Source organism: Arvicanthis niloticus, chromosome 18 (assembly GCF_011762505.2).
Source record: "Arvicanthis niloticus isolate mArvNil1 chromosome 18, mArvNil1.pat.X, whole genome shotgun sequence".
Lineage (NCBI taxonomy): Eukaryota > Metazoa > Chordata > Mammalia > Rodentia > Muridae > Arvicanthis > Arvicanthis niloticus.
The window spans coordinates 46026803-46045126 of NC_047675.1; the positions used below are offsets into that span (position 1 = coordinate 46026803).

Consider the following 18324-nt stretch of genomic DNA (forward strand, 5'->3'; position numbering starts at 1 on the left):
CTCAGGTCAGCTTGCTTGTATAGCAAGCACTTTGTGGTCTGGTCCATTTCCCCAGCTCCCAATGAGAAATTTGAGACCTCTTCATTTTAATGGTGACAAACAAGCTCCGGGAATTGGAGAGATGGCTCGGTGGTGGTTGGGATGCTGGCTGCCCTCCCCTCTTGAGGGCCTGGGTTTGGTTCTCAGCAGCCAGCCACACACAGAGCCACTTTACCAGAGCCTGTGATTTCCAAGGACTCAGCGCCCTCTTCTGGCTTCGATGTGTACTGCACATTTACGCTGTACATACAAAGGCACGGAAGTAAAATACTCGGGTGCACAAAATGAAAGTAAATCAAACAAACAAAGCCACACTACAGCACCCCCTGGCTGAGGGGTGATGGGCAAGAAGCCGGCCCTCTTTGTGTCTTAGTTTCTGCATCTGTAAGTGCCTCAGGAAGGGGCTGAGTTGGTTAACGATTAGACAGTGCATATAGAGCCGTCTCTGGGATCAGGAAGCCTGGTGTCCTGTTAGTAACCGGCTGTGTTATTCTATTGCTGTCATAGGAGTTTCAGAAAGGAACATGCAGTCACCATCAGGACTCCCAGCCTGAAGGCTGCACCATTTACAGCATCTTCACTGTCCCTCTGCTGAGAGGGAAATTTAGGGGTTGTTTTCCTGAGCCCTGATCACTTAATGCCTGGTGACATAGGTGGCTCCTGATGTCATGGGGACATAAGTTTCTTGTCTGTCTATGAGGTACTCATAAGTGAGACCTAGCTCAATTACTTAGCCCCTGGCTAACATCGAGGGGTGCAGGCCATGGGGGGGGGTGTTATCAACAACACAGGGAACCTTTGTCTTAGGATAGGCTCTTGCCTTTGACACAGACCTGAAGTGTACAGGCTCCAGGAAGATATTGAGTGAGATGTGGCCACTGAGGACAAGACTTTAGAGATAGATGGATTTGGGCTGAAAACAGAGTCTAGGGAAAGAAAGGCAGTCAGAAAAAACCGACAACCCCAAAGCAAACTGCCCACATTGGCTTCGGTGCCTCCGTACGTGTGCGTGTGCACACATGTGAGTGTGGTACCGTGGGATGGCGCTGGGCATCACGTGCCCCAGTACCTTTGGCCTCGTGTCACAAGGCCTTCGGAGGGGCTGGAGCTGTGGGCTGTAGAGCGTGGTGCTTGAGTTCAAACCTGAGCCTTGCTCCCAGTGCTTTCTGTGGCCCACTGTGTACCCCTTCTGTGCTGTACTTTCTGAACTGTAGGGCAGAGGGGATGGTAGTGCCTGTGTCCTGATGTGGCATGTAGGTCAGAAAGATAGACTCTATCAGAGGAGTGACAGCTCTCAGGGTCCCTGGTTACCAGGACACTCATGGTGACATCTGGCTGTCTGGGTGTGGATGGCAGGTGTAAAGGCAGGAGCCTTCTCTCCACTGTAGCTCTGGCCAGCCGGCCACACAAGCATGCTGGCTGCTCCCTGTCTCTCAGGCCGTGGGAGCGAGGGGAGGTGGCCCATGGCTCTGGAGGCTCAGTTCAGGAGCTTGCGGAGCCCTCTGGTCACAGCATGCGCTTCCGATGAGCTAGGCTGTTCAGACCTCATCAGCAAAGGTGGAAAATCCCAGCACTGGGGAGACTGAGGCAGGAGAATCCTGAGTTTGGGGCCAACCTGGACAATAGAAAACCTGTCTCATAAAATATCCCTTATGCCGGGTGGTGGTGGCTCACACCTTTAATCCCAGCACTTGGGAGGCAGAGGCAGGCGGATTTCTGAGTTCGAGGCCAGCCTGGTCTACAGAGTGAGTTCCAGGTCAGCCAAGGCTATACAGAGAAACCCAGTCTCGAAAAACCAAATAAATAAATAAATAAATAAATATCCCTTACGAGTAAGAGCTTATTGCATGTCCACTATAGTTCCTTCACCAGGCTTCGTTTAGTTTCCACTCATCCCATCCTGTGTAGGGACATTTATCCTGGGGGAGGGGCATATAACCATAGAGGCCAGCTGGGCAAATACTTCATCTTCCTAAACTTTCTGTCTAGCTTGTTGTAGAGTCACGTGTGAGAGGAGATACAGGAAAGCTAGCAGTGGTGGCACACGCCTTTAATCCCAGCACTTGGGAGGCAGAATAGAATGAATCTCTAAGTTTGAGGGCAGCCTTGTCTACAGAGTGAGTTCCAGGATAGCCAGGGCTACATAGAGAAACCCAGACTTGGAAAGAAAAGAGAGAAAGTCAGGGAGGGGAAGATACAGGGAGCTCTGTGACCCTGCCCCTCATTCTCACTGGACCCTGTTACTACTGTGCACTGCAGGGCCTTTAACCCCAGCATAATCAGCGGGTGAAGATCAGAGCCCCCTACATGCAGTGATATAAGAGTGTGTGGCGGCTGGAGCGATGGCTCAGCAGTTAAGAGCACCGGCTGCTCTTTCAGAGGTCCTGAGTTCAAATCCCAGCAGCCACATCATAGCTCACAACCATCTGTAATAGGATCCGATACCACCTTCTGATGTGTATAAAGACAGCTACAGTGTACTCATATACATAAAATATTTTTTTAAAAAAGAGTGTTTGTATATGTGTCTGTCTCTCTACATGTATGTCTATGCATTTGCCCGTCTCTGTGTACTTATGTGTCTATATGTGTGTGTATGCATTTGTGGGGTGGGTGTTTACTTATAAGTGTGTAGGGGTCTGTGTCCTATCTCACCCGACAAGAAAGAGCCCACTTACCAAGGGTATATGGCTGGCACCCAGGTCGGCTGGCCTCTGGCTGGCCTTGACTTCTCAGGACATTAGTAAGCAGGCTAGCCTAGTGACATGTGGGTACCACACGAGCCTCTGTGTATATATTGGTAGGAAGAACACACTGATAGTTTCTGGCTTAGGCTACTGAGGTTTCAAATTTTTTTAAAGTGGTTTATTTTTATTTTAATTATTCATATATGCATATCTGTGTATGTGCATGTGAGTGCAGTACCCAGAGTGGCCAGAAGAGGGCATCAGATACCTCATGCTACCTAATACGGGTGCCGGGAGCCAAACTCAGGTTCCCTGTAAGAGTAATCCACACTCTTAACTGCTGAGCCATCACTAGTCCCATCACATAGTCCCAGATGGTTTGTTTTTACATGTTTGTTTGTTTATTCTCAATATACAGAGACCCTTGAGTTCTGTTCACTTGAGCAATAAAAAGCCACTGTGTTCAAAGCAGGTCTTAAGGTAGGAGTTGGCCTGAGAGTCAGCAATAGGCCAGTTAGCAGGGAAGGAGAGAAGCAAACAGGCCAGAACCTTATAGGATATGTGGCCTGGGAGAGAAGTGAGAGAACTGGGAGGGGCCTCACAGATTCCCAGAGCAGCCAAGTCTCGTGTCTAACGTCAAGCAGGCAGCACATGGGCTGGCATGAAGGGACTTGGTGGCTCAGATCCATCACTCTAGCTACTCAGGAGCCCGAGGCAGGAGGATTATAAGTTCAAGGCTGCCCAGAACTAGGTTGAGTTCAGAGCTAACGTGGGCTGTAGAGAGAATTTAAGGTTGCCCTGAGCAACTTATAACATGATGCCTCAAAAGAAAAACATGAAAAGAAGGCTGGGGGTGAAGCTTATCCACAGAGCCCCCCTTCCTGTGAATTGCTACTGATAGGCTGTGGAATGGCTCAGTGGTCGAGCCCCTGCCTAGAATCCCCCAGCGAGGGGCTGGAATGTGGTTCAGCTACAGCCAGGAGGCCCTGAGTTCTATCTTCAATATCACAAAGGAAAAGAGGCAGCATCATTAGGATGGTCTCATCTCTGGCAGGGACAGCAGGCCCTCTATTCCCTGCATGTCCATGTTAGTCCACATTGAGGGGACCCTGGAGAGCGCCCTGCATAGATTTTGTAAACACTGGCTCCCCTGGAGGACTGACAAGCAGGCCTGTGGCCCTAGGATCACAGGCTCCTGAGCTCTGTAGCCTGACTCACTGTGGTGAGTGCCTCAGACTTGTTTAAACTCCAGAGAGAAAAGAAGCCCCATCTTGGGTCGGGTGGCTGGCGCCTGTTTCCTTGTGCCCACAGGGAATGCAGAGAGAGAGAGTTCTGGATTCCAGAAGAGACTTCTTGGAGCTGTTCCCTGGTGGGTGGACACAGCCTGCACTTCCCCAGCTGCTGGTGGCCAGGCCTGAGGAGCCCAGAGCAGCAGCCCTGAACAGACACCCAGTTAGTACAGTGGTGGTGGCTCAACTTTCTGTATCTTGGGCTTACAAGGGAGCCCCAGATCATGTTTAGACGGGGTGGGGCCGCCAGGAATCTGTTCCTTTATTCAGGAGCTAAATGGATCTTTTATTAGGATCAGCAAAATCCATTTTTAACTGAATTTGAAGGTCAGCCTGGTTTAGGTTTCTCCTGACCGTGCTGGGGCACGCCTATTGTGTCACAGCTCTTGGAAGTGGCAGTTCTGGGGACAAGTACTGGAGAAGGATTCCTCTGGGACCCCACACAAGCCCTGCTGCCTGCCTTTGCTGGCTGCCTTATGGTAGCCTCTAAATTCTGTGTTTTCGGACAAACAGTTGGACATTTATTGAGCATTTACTATATACAGGAGAGCAAGGCCTGGACTCAAAGAGCTCAGTGGGAAACCCAAAGTGTTCCACATAGTGGGCCTAGAACCGTGCTGGGGTCAGCTTATGGGGGACAGCGGGGACTCTGGGAAGGCTTAAAGTGCCTGGAACCCTCCCAGCTTTGGAATTTCAGACGACACCCCCTAGTTTAGGACCTGGAATTGTAATCCAGGTAGCTCTTCAAATTGCACTCTGGGAGACTGGAGATGGCAGCTACCAGTGTGCCAACCTTTCTGAGCCCCTTTGTGAACTCCACACACCAGGCCTCCAGGACTGGCCTCACTCTGGGTCCCTGGTCAGGTTCGTCTTGGAAATGGGTCCCTAATCTAGTGGAACTTACGGTGTTTCTGAGGCTGCGGAGGAATGGGAGGTCTCTAGAGGAAGCGGCAGCCTGGGGCCTCACCTCAGCCTGGTGACTGAGAGGTGCAGCCTGGCAGTTGGTGTCAAGTGGCTGTCCCTCCATGTGGTACTGACAGGTTTTTGATGCTATTAACGGTTGCTTATTCTGTGAGCAGGCAGCGGCTTCTGCTTCTGGCCCAGGGTTCTTTTTCCAGGGGAGAGAGGCCACATTCTCCTGGCTGTCGGGGAAAATAGACCCTCTGATGGCCAGGTGAGTAGGGTTGTAAGTGGTTGTCAGCTGCCTGCTGGGTAAGCCACGGGATGTCACATCTCTGAACCTGCTATGGCTAAGCTCAGTAATGGATGGGCATGCGCAGAGCTGGACTCCCTGCTTATCGGGAGCTGTAATCTCTTCGGGGAGGTTGGAATAGGCGGAGCGCAGATTCATCTAATGGACAGGACTTAGGCAGTGGCCTGGACCTTGCTGATCAGGATGGATGGGGACATGCTGATGGCTCCTGTGTGGCTCACCAGGGTCTTCTTTGGCCATATTGGAATCTCCCCAGTGGTACCCACTTGCTCTGGACATCTGACCTCTCTACCCCTGTTGGTTGGGTGGTTTCTGGCCTATACTACGTAGCCTGGGCCTACATCCAGGGCCGTCTCCTGTGGCTTCCCTTGTTGGGTGGAGCCTAGCTGGGACAAGCAGTTCTTCTGTTGGTGGCAGGGCTGTGTGGAGTGAGCAGGGACAGCTGGAGCTTTGACCAGAAGCCTGGCAGGAGGGAGGTGTTCATTTAGAAACACGAATGCCCCCGTCCGGGGACACACCACACACACGGCAGTATGCCTGCTGTGTTTATTTGACCCCAGAGGATTGGCGAGCTGCAGGAAGGAGGGGTGCTCCCTGACTGCTCCTCCCACCCCTTCCCATCTCTTCTGCGTCTGTCAGTCTGCCTTGGGTGGGAACCGGAGTTTACGCCTCCGCTTGTGTTTCTCTGTGAAGGCTAAGTTTGGGAGCTCTGCCTTCAAAAGGGACTGAAGTGGGACATTCTGTTCAGAGGGTGTACTATGTCCCCACAGCCCCAGCTTGGGGAGTGTTTGCAAGCTCAGGGAACCTGCAGACCCCTTTGGAGAGGCAGATCACCTCAACATGCTGGTAGCCTGGGCAACCGAGAGTAGCCTACTCCAGTGGTCCCAGCACCAGCCAGGGGCTGTGTGGGTGGCCACTGCAGGCTGCTAGGTTGAGGGCTTGAGACTCTTTGCTTGAAGACAGGGCCATCTTCTGACTCTGACTTCACCTCTTCTCTCTGCTCCCTAAATAAGAATAGCAAGGGGGCTGTCACCTTCTCATCTCTTCTGTCAGCCCTCTGCCACTGTCTGAGGACAGTCCCACCTTCTCCCTCACCTGCTCCAGGCACCTCCGTCACTCTCTGCCTCACCTGCCTCCTTCAAATGGATCTGGTCTCACTTTTGCCCCACAGTGGGACTGGCTTTGAGAAGCCAGTTTTACGTCTCCATGGGGCTCTCAGGAACCTCTCAGGATCTTTGATGCTGCCTTCATCTCTAGCCCAGAGGGCTCCTCTGACACTCCAACACTACAGTTGTAAGCCAGCAGTTTTGCTTGACATATGAGGAACTGACCTACTGCCCTGGTGGTGGCCTGTACCCTCCATCTAGGGACACTGATCAGACATGTTGTTTGAGCTTCTCATGTCACACAGCAGTTCACAGTGGGGCAGAACCTGACTTTAGTGCTTTTCAAACCCTGACCTGTGTTCTGGGATGTGGGCTGGCACAGGCAGGTAACTCGTATATGGTATGGGCTAGCCTGGGGGACCACAGGTCACCTGGAGAGAAAGGTGAGCTCTTTGTCCCACCTTTTGTTTGTTCATCTGTTGTTTTGTTTTTCTTTTCTCTCTCTCTCTCTCTCTGTCTCTCTCTCTCTCTCTCTCTCTCTCTCTCTCTCTCTCTCTCTCTCTCTCTCTTTTTTGTTTTTCAAAACAGGGTTTCTGTTTCTCTGTGTAGCCTTGGCTGTCCTGGAACTCACTCTGTAGACCAGGCTGGCCTTGAACTCAGAAATCCGCCTGCCTCTGCCTCCCAAGTGCTGAGATTAAAGGCATGCGCCACCACGGCAGGCGTTTTGTTTTTCAAGACAGGGTTTCACTGTGTAGCCCAGGCTGCCCTGGAACTCACTCTGTAGACAAGGCTAGCCTCAAATTCATAGAGACCCACCTGCCTCTTCTTTCCAGGTGCTGGAATTAAAGATGTGCGCCACCACTGCCACGCAGCTGAAACCTCAATATTTTGATTGTGATAAAACTCATGTAACGTGACCTCAGCTGGTCCAGCTATGTCAGGTGGTCCAGGAGTATTAAGTCTTCACATTGCCTCCATCCATCCCCAGCACTGGGCCATCTTTGCAAATAGATGCTCTGTCCTCCTTAGGTCCTGCTCCCCCCCCCCCCACCCCAGGTCATTCTGTCCTGTTCCATGAACTCAGTGTCTTTAGGTGCCAATTAGCACTTTAACAGGTGTGGGTAGGGCCTCTGGCAGACTGCAGTACACAGAGAGAATTGAATGTTGTCTCTTTACATCCTGCAGAGCCGTAATCTCTGACCTGGGACCCTGAGAACTAGAGGTGTTTACAGAAGCCCCTGCTATGGCTTGCATTTGTCCCAGGCAGCATCGGGAGTGTGTGTGTGAAACCCTTGCGTGCTAGACAGGCACTCTGCAAGGGAACTACATCCCCAGCCCTCTCTTTTCTTGTTACTATGAGACATGGTCTCCCTACGCTAACCTTCAATTTGTAGTAATCCCCCTGCTTCAGCTTCCTGGGTGCTGAGACTGTAGCCCTACTACCAGGCCTGACTTGAGTGCATGCTGGTTAGTACTGTATCACCATACCCCCAGGATCAGTTCTGCACCCTGTGGTTTGGACATCAGTTCCTGCGTGTGATGCATGTAGTACGTGTGATGCGTGTGATACGTGTGACACGTGTAGTGTGTGATGCCTGTAGTGTGTGATGCCTGTAGTAGTGTGATGCGTGTGATGCGTGTGACACGTGTAGTGTGATGCGTGTGATGCGTGTGATGCGTGTGATGTGTGATGCCTGTAGTGTGTGATGCCTGTAGTAGTGTGATGCGTGTGATGCCTGTAATATGTGTGATGCATGTGATGTGTGTAGTGTGTGTGATGCGTGTGATGTGTGTGATTCATATGATGCATGCGATGTGTGTGATGTGTGTATTGTGTGATGCGTGTAGTGTGTGTGATGCGTGTGATGTGTGTGATGTGTGTATTGTGTGATGCGTGTAGTGTGTGTGATGCGTGTGATGTGTGTGATGTGTGTATTGTGTGATGCGTGTAGTGTGTGTGATGCGTGTGATGTGTGTGATGTGTGTATTGTGTGATGCGTGTAGTGTGTGTGATGCGTGTGATGTGTGTGATGCATGTGGTACATGTGATGCATGTAGTGCGTGTGATGCGTGTGATGCGTGTGATATATGTGATATGTGTGATATATGTAATATGTGTGATGCGTGTGATGCGTGTGATATATGTGATATGTGTGATATATGTAATATGTGTGATGCGTGTGATGCGTGTGATATATGTGATATGTGTGATATATGTAATATGTGTGATGCGTGTGATGCGTGTGATATATGTGATATGTGTGATATATGTAATATGTGTGATGCGTGTGATGCGTGTGATATATGTGATATGTGTGATATATGTAATATGTGTGATGCGTGTGATGCGTGTGATATATGTGATATGTGTGATATATGTAATATGTGTGATGTGTGTGATGCGTGTGATATATGTGATATGTGTGATGTATGTGATATGTGTGATGTATGTGATATGTGTGATGTATGTGACGTGGATCTGAGATGGACAGGGTAGGTGGCTGCCACACATCTGTCTCCATGTGGTTCGACGGCTGTCTGGCCTGCCACACACTCTGGGTTTGTTGTTGCTGTTGTTGTTTTTATTGTTTTTAGTTTTCTGAGTCTCTAGGTTTTAAGATTTCTAGATGAGGAAGGCAGAGCTCTGAGAAGGATTTTGTAGCAATCGACCTCATTCCAGTGACTCAGCTGGTCAAGGCAGGACCACAGATTCAGGGCCAGCCTGGGCTACAGAGTGAGCGCCAGGATAGCCCGTGCAGCTTAGTGAGACCCTTTCCCAAAGTTAAAGTCAAAGAATCCCTTAAATGTATTTTTCTTACAATCTGCAGGTGGTAAGAGATTTTTTCTTTTGTTTTTTTTGTTTTTGTTTTTCGAGACAGGGTTTCTCTGTATAGCCCTGGCTGTCCTGGAACTCACTCTGTAGACCAGGCTGGCCTCGAACTCAGAAATCCGCCTGCCTCTGCCTCCCAAGTGCTGGGATTAAAGGCGTGCGCCACCACTGCCCGGCTGAGATTTTTTTTTTTTTTAAGTGATTTTGTTGCTGTTTTGTTTTGTTCCTGAAAAGGGAACTTCTGGCAAATATCACGCCGGTGGGAAGAATAGAGAGACAATGTTCAGATGTGGTGTGTGAGCGCTGTTGGTGGCTTTGTCTCCTGTTCTGTGAGGTGCTGCTTTGCCAGGGCTGTTTGAGGACCTGGGTCTTATCCTCAGTGTGGAGAGGCTGGTGCCGGCTGGCTCTCACCTGAGGGACCTCTCTTCTTTGTCTCTACTCTGGGATCACTCCGTGTCCTTGAGGCCTCGGTTTTTCTTCAACGCATCCTCTGTGGGGTCTCACCCTGCTCTTTGCCTGGTGGTGGCACTGTTCCCAGGGGCCTGTCCCCAACTCCAGGAAGCAGCTGCCTGGCTGCTGGGGAGCCAAGACCTGGGCACAGAGCCATGACCGGTCAGAGGTAGGATGAGAAAGGTCTGGCCAGCTCAGGAGCTCATGGACCCTGTCATAATGACAAAGCCACCAGCATTTATGGGTGCCCTTTGATACCCAGGACCCATAGATGGAAATGGTCCTCCCCTCTCTAAAGCTGAGACCAAGGCCAAGTTGAGACATAGATATCCGTCCTTGCCCACTCCGGAGCCTGCAATAGGAGCCTGGCAGGCAATCCCAGGGCCCTTCACGTTCTTGCCAGGCACATACCAGTCTAGACGCTGGGCTCTGGGGCCCACAGAGGAACAAGACTCAGCTGATGGGAGGCCAGGGCTAGGAACCTCTGGCCTCCACCTCCTGGCTGCATCCCAGCCCTGCGAGGAGGCCCCAAAGGCTCTCTCCTGTGTTCTCCCAGCCTCACCCTGACTCACTCACTGCCTTCTCTCCCTTCTTTCATTCTCCCTTTCCCTTTCTTTCTAGCCCATCTGTGTCCCAGGGGAGCCTGGCTCTATCTCTGGTCCGTCTGTCGCAGGGTCTGTCTCTTGGGAGGCTTCCATGGAGCCCCTGAGCCCTGAATTCTCACCTAGCTGAGGGTCTCACTGTACCTGACTGTCCTCTGCCCTGTTCTGATGGCCCTGGGTGGAGGCACCAGGCCTAGCTCTTGCTTCTGTATGCCACGCAGAAGAGTCCTTAGTGGGCAGTCCACAGGCCCCAGAGGGGCAGCTGTGTGTTATGGGCATGGTCCCAGGCTGTGGCTGGAGCTGTCAGAGTCCAGACTGAGGACTTACTGGGAGGCCTTAGGATGAGGTGACCCAGGTGGTTTTATGGGTAAATGGGTAAATGCTGCTCTCTCCTGCCATAGGCCCCAGGCCTGTGGAGAGCTGGTGGGCTTCTGGGCCCCAGTCATGGGCTCTTAGTTAAGGGGCACAGGAAAGAAAGAATAGATGGGCCTGGGGCTCCCCTACTTTGTGGATGATGCATCCTGCGTCTCAGGATCAGAAACTCTTTCACTGAAGCTCTAGGATAAGGTTCAGACCAAGTGATGGGGGGGGGGGGCACGTGTGCGTGTCCCAGGCAAGGTGAGATCCTGGGTTCATCACCAGCATCCCAGAACAGACCCAAAGCAAACAGCATCACAGAACTGGGCAGCACCCACCACTGGTGGGCACCTCAAGTGCTTCCTGGCGCTGGACTTCCTGTGTGGGTGAGTGAGGTGATACAACTCTTATGCCTGGCTCTTTTCTGCCTTGTAAGTGTGGCTGTCTCCCTGCTGAGGTGCCTATAGGCAGGCAGCCAGCTCCCGCCCAAGTCTGTAATTGCATTTGGGTACCCTTCCCCACCTTCTATCTGGAGGTAGGCTTACTGCATCATAGACCACTTCTGCGGACGCTCCCCAGGACTCCCCAGGACATGCCGGGCTGCTGCAAAGATGGCTGCTTCCTTGCAGCCTCATCTGCATGCAACCAGCATGTGTTACTCCTGACTTTCTGGTCCCTGCATCCTGGGATGTCAAGTGGCCTCTCTGGTTAAGGACCCGGCTGCCAGCTCCACCTTTGAGGACAAGCCATGTGCTGTCCCTTTAAGGTGCTGCAGTGAGCCCTAGCTTCCCAGTCAGCAGGCTGGGCTTCTGGTAGGTGGAGTTCCGGTGACTTCAGCTCTCCTGTGATGCTGATCAGTCTTGCCTGAGGCCATACCTAACCAGCCACAGCCAGCCACAGCCAGCCACAGCCAGCCACAGCCAGCCACAGCCAGCCACAGCCAGCCATAGCCAGCCACAGCCAGCCACTGCCAGCCACAGCCAGCCACAGCCAGCCACAGCCAGCCACAGCCAGCCTGTGACTTGTTCTTGTTCCTACAGAGCATCAGGTGGGGCCTGGGATGGGGAACCCCTTGAGCCTAGAGTTTCATAGTCCAGACAGATGAAGCCTCCAGCAAGAACACTGTAGGAGATGATACCCCTGGGCCCCTTAGAACAACCTGGAAAGATGGCTTACCTGATCATAAAACCTGCTTGCTGAGCATCCGCCTGTGTTTCTTACAGCACTTTCTCCTGGGCACAGTGTACAAAGCCTGGGAGATACTGTTGTCATCTTCTCTGCTCTGTCTTACAAATGAGAGGCTGGCTGAGGGGTTCATGGCAGGAGTAAGCCCGCTGTGCAAGGCCAGCCCCCCCCCCCCTTTCTTTATTCCTCCTTGGTATCCCAGTGGGCCCCCAACCGCTTTGGGGAGCTCCAGGGGCTGGAATTAAGACTGGGAGACATGGCAGGATCCTTGGGGCCATTCTTTGGTGGTGTAAAGGTTTCAACCATTCACTCTTTAGTTTAGTGAATTCTTATCCAGTGGAAACAGCTGCCGGGGAAAGGCAAGCTGGTCATCCATCCTAACAAGCCTCTGGAGGGGCAAGCAGATATGAAGGACAAGGTCACACACACAGGGTACAGCCTGCCACCTGGGTATGGAAGGAGGGCGAGGTGGTACTGGGGACATAGGAAAAGCTATTTTGGTACCCCTGCTGGAGGGATGAACAATGACAGGGGTATGAGCAGGTGAAGGAGTGGGGAGGGGGGAACATCCTAGATGGGGAGGGAGACAGTTCGTTCAAAGGTCCTGAGGCAGCCAAAGGTGTAGTATGAAGATCTAGAGAGGCGAGCACAGGCTGGGAGCACCATGACAGTTTCCTATGGGACCTTTGTAGCTGTTTGCACCTCCTGAGACACCTGTGGCTTGGGAGGGTGGGCCAGACCTGAACCACAATGAACAGAAGACTTCTTGCCTTCACTGAATGAGGCCTCATCAAGCCTAGCATTCTTCTCCAGGTTCCCAGCTCATCGTAGATGCCGTTGGAAGCCTGGGTAAGGGTCAGGATGCTGATACAAGCTCTGCTTCCTTTGGTCAAGCCCGGGGCTGGAGAGGGGGCCGTCACCTCTCCTGCCCTTCTTCCACCAGCTTTGCTGTCCTCCTGGCCTGCTACTCAGATTCCTGGCTCCTCTTTGAGAAAGGACAAGCTTCAGGCTGCCAAGACAGGTATTGTCCCTCCCGAGTCTGCCAATGCCCCTCCAGTGTAAGCAGAGCACAAGGTCCCAGCCCCAGTGGGCCTCTGAGCCAGGAGCACACACTGCTTACAGCCCGAGGCAAGTGTTCTTGGCTCCAGTGTGGCAGGTTGGCCACGCTGTGACATGTTTACTGTCCAGGCTCTTGGCAGGCTCTGGAGGGTCTCAAAGATGCAGACAGGCTGGTGCTCTCCCCCGGGAGAGGCAGAAGATGGTGCCTCCCTGTGCCGCTGTTTCCACAAGGACTCTCTTCTGCTTCTCTCTGCCAGAAGGGCTGGTATTTCTGGGGAGGAGAGGGTTGTACATCAGGAGTTAGAAGCATGAGGTCTTTGGGCCTATGGGCCTATGGCACTCAGCCCTCCTGCCCTGTCTGTCACTCAGCCCTGTGGCAACGCCCTGCTAAGGCTGGGTACATGCTGCCTGTGAGGGTAGTGACATAGTCAGATGCATTTCACCTGACAGCCTGGTTGCGATTGTTTCTGGTTCCCTGGCTCTGGCCGTGAAACAGCTCCTTACAGTGGATGGAGGGAGGACTCCCCGGGATCGAGATCAAACCCAGGCCTGCTCAGGCAGAGCGGCCAGCTCGGCTCTGTCCGTAGAACAAGACAAGTGGCACACACCTGCCTTGCTGCCCTCCAGTCTGTTCCCTTGGCTGTTTGACTGCCTACTAAAGTCACCATGTGCTATGCCGTGTGCGTCTGTGGTGGGCAGCCCCTGGAGGACTGCTAGGTCTGAGGCATTGCCCACAGACACCTGGGTCAGGTCCAGCTACAAAGGACACAGTGCTGTGGTGTCACTGCAGTGCGGCTAGGCTGGGATTCCTGACCTGGTTCTTGTCTGGGGCCGCCCTTAGGGACCTGCAGAAGGGGTTAATGAATGCCAAGGGAAGCTCAGTGTGACTGGTGTCCAGGCCATAGCTGTCGTACAGCAGGGGTGGCATTGGAAGGAGAACCAGATGGCTCACATTTGTCCTTGTGTCTGGTCCTCCATCTCTTTGATGGCTGGCCGGGTTGGTGTCTCAATACCCCTTCCATCTTGCCCTAAGTGTTCTAGATGGGACAGGGCCATGCCACACTTACTCTCCCATGATCCTGGCCAGTTTGTCACCATGAGGTCCTCAAGGCCGCCAGGCAGTGTGTCGCCTGGTGTCACCATACCTACCCTAGGAGCTCAGTGGTGTTTCACTTGTTACCAGGACCCTGGGACTCCTCAGACCCTTTGAATGCAGCGGCATGCACCACCCCACTCCCTCTGCCACCTTCTCTGCAAGCTCCTCTGTGTCCTTGTCTCCACCCCCACGTTCCTTTTTAAATGATCTCAAAGGACCTCAGTGTGGGCCACACAGTCGTGGGACCCTCTGTTCTGTTTCTTCTATTTTTTTTTTTTTAAATCTCTATGACCTTTTAAAATAATAATTTATATTATATTTTGTTTGTATTGGGGGGGTATATAGAGGTCAGATACAGCTTGTGGGAGTCTCTTCCCCTTCACCTTAGGGGTCCTAGGGATCAAACTCAAGTTGTCAGACTTGAAGGCAAGCGCCTATATCTGTTGAGCCAACTCTCCGCTTTACAGTCCTTTAAACTATGGAAGTATTCTCTCAGTAGGGACTGGGGTGGGAAGTACATTCCCTCTGTAGGACTCAGGTCCAAGTTCACTGAACATCAGCTGCAGGGAAGCCTGGAAGGCAACACACCAACACACACACACACACACACACACACACACAGCCTTGAACCATGTGACAGCCCACATGGCCCCATTTTGCACATGAATAAACCAAGGCACAGAGTAGTCACAGGTGATCAGGGCAATTCTAGGACCTAAACCCAGGTCATAGGGTTATTGCTCTTTAGCTGTGGGGACACTGCTTCACCACCGCTCTGATGGCCACTGTGTGGGAGAGACTTGGCGTCTGTGATGGCTTGTGTGTGGCTCTACCCTCTGCCTCTCCCTTCTCCCCACCACCTTCTGTTCCAAATTAGACCCGAGCCTTCGGCAGTGCTGTGGAGTTCCAGAAATGGCTTTAGCAGAGCCTGGAGCACCTGGCTGGCCCACATGTCATGCAAGGCGGGGCATGTCCCCACAGCTGCTCGGTTCACCTACTGTAACCCTAGATCTGAGGCTTAGCCTCCGTGTGTGATCGCCAAGCAGTGGGAACTGCTAAGTCTCAGGGTCTGTTGGGAGAGCCTGACCCACCACTGACTTAGGCACTAGGCCCAGAAAATGACCAAGAGGTGTCCCCAAGCTGTGGCCACGGGGATTGGTGCCAAACTGCCAACCTCAAGGCTACAGCAGAACAGGACACTGAAATGAGTTGTTTCTATTTGGTTTCTCTAGAGGGACAGCCGGTGTGAAATTAGAGGAGAGATTTGCCGGTTGGCTTACATGATGGGGCTGAGTAGGCCTAGAGTGATCGGTACACTGGAGAGCTCGAGAACCCGGTAGCCACAGAGTCTGTGAACCTGGATGCCTGAGAACAAAGAGGACCCATGGTGTAGCTGCAGTCTGGGACTTCAGACTAGAAGGTCCCTGGAGAGTCACTGGTGTGAGCCTGTTCTGAAGGGCTGAAGACGTGAGAATCTAACCTTGAACCATGATTGATGGGAACGGGGAAGGAATCACCCAGACTCTTGTTTTGACTGAACCCTGAGCAAGCCGTGTGTCGTTGGAGAGGTGGCTTTGCCACTCTGTTTGGGCCCAGCTTGGGCTTTACTGGTATTGGTTTGTGTAGTCCAGAAGCATTTACTGAGCACCTGCTATGTGTCCTGGGCTCTGGGTTCCAGTCACTTTCTGGAGCAGGGAGTGATTTGGGACTAGAAGGTCTCAAGGCCACAGGGGCTGAAGGTTTCTCTGACTGTCTCTCTGTCCCGGTCATATAGCTTCTGTCTGGTGGATGACACCCACTCTGGGTGGAATTGCGACCTCCAAGTTGTGATGTGATGTTCTAACCCTGTGCTCCAGGGTGTGGCTGTGGCGACCAGGCCTTCTAGAAAGTGAGTGATTAAAAACAGCTGCGAGGTTGGCCCACTCCATGCCGACCAGGTCTTTACAGGAAGCCCTGGCACAGTATGTAAGGAAAAGAGGCTTGGGGGTTATCCATCGGCGAGGACACTAGATGTAAGCTAAGGAGGGAGACCACACCCGGAGATAAAGTCTGAAGAAGCCGCCATCTGTGGCACCTGTTACGACGGCCGAGCAAGCAGGAGCAGCACCCCACAGACTTGTATGAGGGGTAATGGGTATCATGTGCTTCTCATTGTATGGTCGGTCATGTGGTTCATTATTCTGAATACCCGCACAGGGCATGTTTCTGTGCCCACCAGTGGCATTTGCCAGGAACCTTTACAGCCCTGTTACCGTCCCTGACTGTGTCCGCATTCTTACCCGTAAACCTCCAGGATGTGTCTTCCTTAGCTCGGTGCTCACGTCCTGAGTGTGGAGGAGCCTACAGCTCTGGAGAGCACAGAGTCAGTCCTCAAGTAGGTTCTCACTGGGGCAGAGAGCTTGGGGACACTGCCAGGATAGGCAGAGTCCTTGGTAGCTTGTCTTACAGGCCTGGGAGGGTTGGGCTGTGTTACACGTTTGTGATTCTTGCTTATAGGCCCTCTGTGGCCTGCATGTGTCCAAATGGGCCAGATGCACAGTGGACAGACAGACAGACAGAGGTAGGAGCAGGATAGAAGGGCCGAGAATAGGGAGTATGGCCGGTCCTCCCTGCCCACCCCTCCCCTTTCTCTGTCTCCTCTTTCTCCCATCCCCTTTCTTCCTCTCCTCCTCCTCTCTCTCTCTCTCTCTCTCTCTCTCTCTCTCTCTCTCTCTCTCTCTCTCTCTCCTCACCCTTCCCTCCCCCCTTTCCCCTTTTTCCTCCTCCCCTCCCCTCCCTGTTTTCCTCTCCTTTCCACCCTCCCCTCACGGGAAGTGGATAGGTAGAGGCCTAGGGGCTGGTAAAATGCCACAGAGGAAAGAGCCAGCTACCTCAGGATCCCCAGCGCCAGTGCAGAAACCACAATGGCTGCCGCTGCAGGCGAGCAGTCCACAGGCACCGGTTGCTCAGCAAGCTGGGTGGTTATTATTTCAGTTCTGTAGTCCCAGGGGTCAGGCCTCTGCTCCTCAGCTCTGAAACACCATGTCCTCGGTCAAGACATTCGGTTGCTCCACGCCTCATGGCTGTCAACTGTAAAATGTTTACAAAATGGTCTCCACCCTGCAGGGTTGCAGGAGGGCCAGTCAGACACAAAGAATCACTTTTCTTTCTTCTTTCTTTCTTTCTTTCTTTCTTCTTTCTTTCTTTCTTTCTTCTTTCTTTCTTTCTTTCTTTCTAATTCACACAACAAACACCTGTTCCATGTCGCACTCTGTCCCTGGCCTCCTGGAGCAGGCATTCCCATAGCTGTTACTGTTGAGCGTTCATGCTGAGCTGGCTCTGGAAGGCTGGATACCTTCCACTCCTCCCTCTACCCTTGCCCACCCCCTGCCTCCCCCCCCCCTTACCCCCCGGGCCCCCCCCCCCCGCCCCCTGTCACCGATATCCTGTCAGTTCTGCTGGAGAACAAGAGCCGGCTGCTGCTGCTGGCTGTGACTCAGACATGGGGCTCAGTGCCCTGGTTGCTGGGGTTCGGCCTGCCTAGAGTCCCCTGGTATAGGGTTGCTAGGGAAAAACTTGCCTGGAGATCAGAGATGCACAGGCAGTCAGCCCGTGAACCTGAGAGTCAGCCAGAAACAGTGGAGACAGCACCACAGACCCTGGTTCCTGAAAGTCCCTGCTTGTCCCCAGCGACCACCTAGACATCCAGAAGCTCAGCTCTTCTTGTTCTTCCACAAAGCCCCCCAACCCTTCAGGGGCTCTGCTCTGAGGAAATTGGAAATTAGAACAACATTCATTAGACAGTCAACAAGTACAGACTAATTAGTCTCCAGCAGGTTGGGCACATGACCCCCCTGCAATCTCCCCACCAACCCCAGAGATTTCTTTTCTTCTTCCCATGGCTTGAATGAGAAACGAAGGCACAGAGAGGTAGTGCTTCCTTTCCGTGGGCACACAGCTAACGTGGAGGCTCCTCAGACTAAGCTGTGGCTTCCAGAACCTGTGAAGAGCTAATACCCTGAAACCCCAGCCTGTGTGGGAAGCCTCCAGTCTTCTGGGGAGTCCTGGTTTCCCACCTGTTTGCTCTCAGTTTCTCTAGCTGTGCGAAGGCTTTGCACCCTGCTTCCTTGTCTTTGGGAGTTGAGAAAGTGGCTCATGTTGGGGAGAAGAGGAGTTTGATAGGACCCGGGGTGCAGTGTGGCTCTGCTACAGGGTCCTCTATGACCCCTGTTTAGTTCTGGGATCATTGCAATAGCTGATGGCACTCCTGCCCCTCAGTGTCCCCGGACAGAAGGTAGAAAGGGCCCCGAAGACTATCATCTTGATCAGCACTTGACTAATCTTATCTGTAGTTAGTGGGACAGGGGTGGAGGGAGGGACCCAGTACCCTCTCATCTCTAGGTAACCTTTGGTCCTAAAGAGCACAAAGCTG

The 18324-nt window shown here is 52.6% G+C and overlaps 1 protein-coding gene and 1 long non-coding RNA gene across 8 annotated transcripts in view; one reads left to right on the forward strand and one right to left on the reverse strand.

Annotated features, from left to right (window-relative positions):
* Window positions 1-18324, forward strand: part of Gse1 (Gse1 coiled-coil protein) — a 361982-nt gene that overhangs the window by 15999 nt on the left and 327659 nt on the right. The gene's annotated exons all lie outside the window — the stretch shown is intronic.
* On the reverse strand, window positions 11151-17455 carry LOC143434995 (uncharacterized). 5 transcript variants are annotated; one of them, XR_013104939.1, is made up of 3 exons: window positions 16784-17058; window positions 15194-16363; window positions 11151-13088 (listed from the first exon to the last, which is right to left on the reverse strand). It is a non-coding gene; the product is annotated as an uncharacterized LOC143434995 (long non-coding RNA). The 5 variants fall into 5 exon arrangements; XR_013104938.1 differs by lacking the exon at window positions 11151-13088 and adding an exon at window positions 17332-17455 and having other exon boundaries at window positions 15114-16363; window positions 16784-17012; XR_013104937.1 differs by lacking the exon at window positions 11151-13088 and adding an exon at window positions 17332-17452 and having other exon boundaries at window positions 15114-16363; window positions 16784-16982.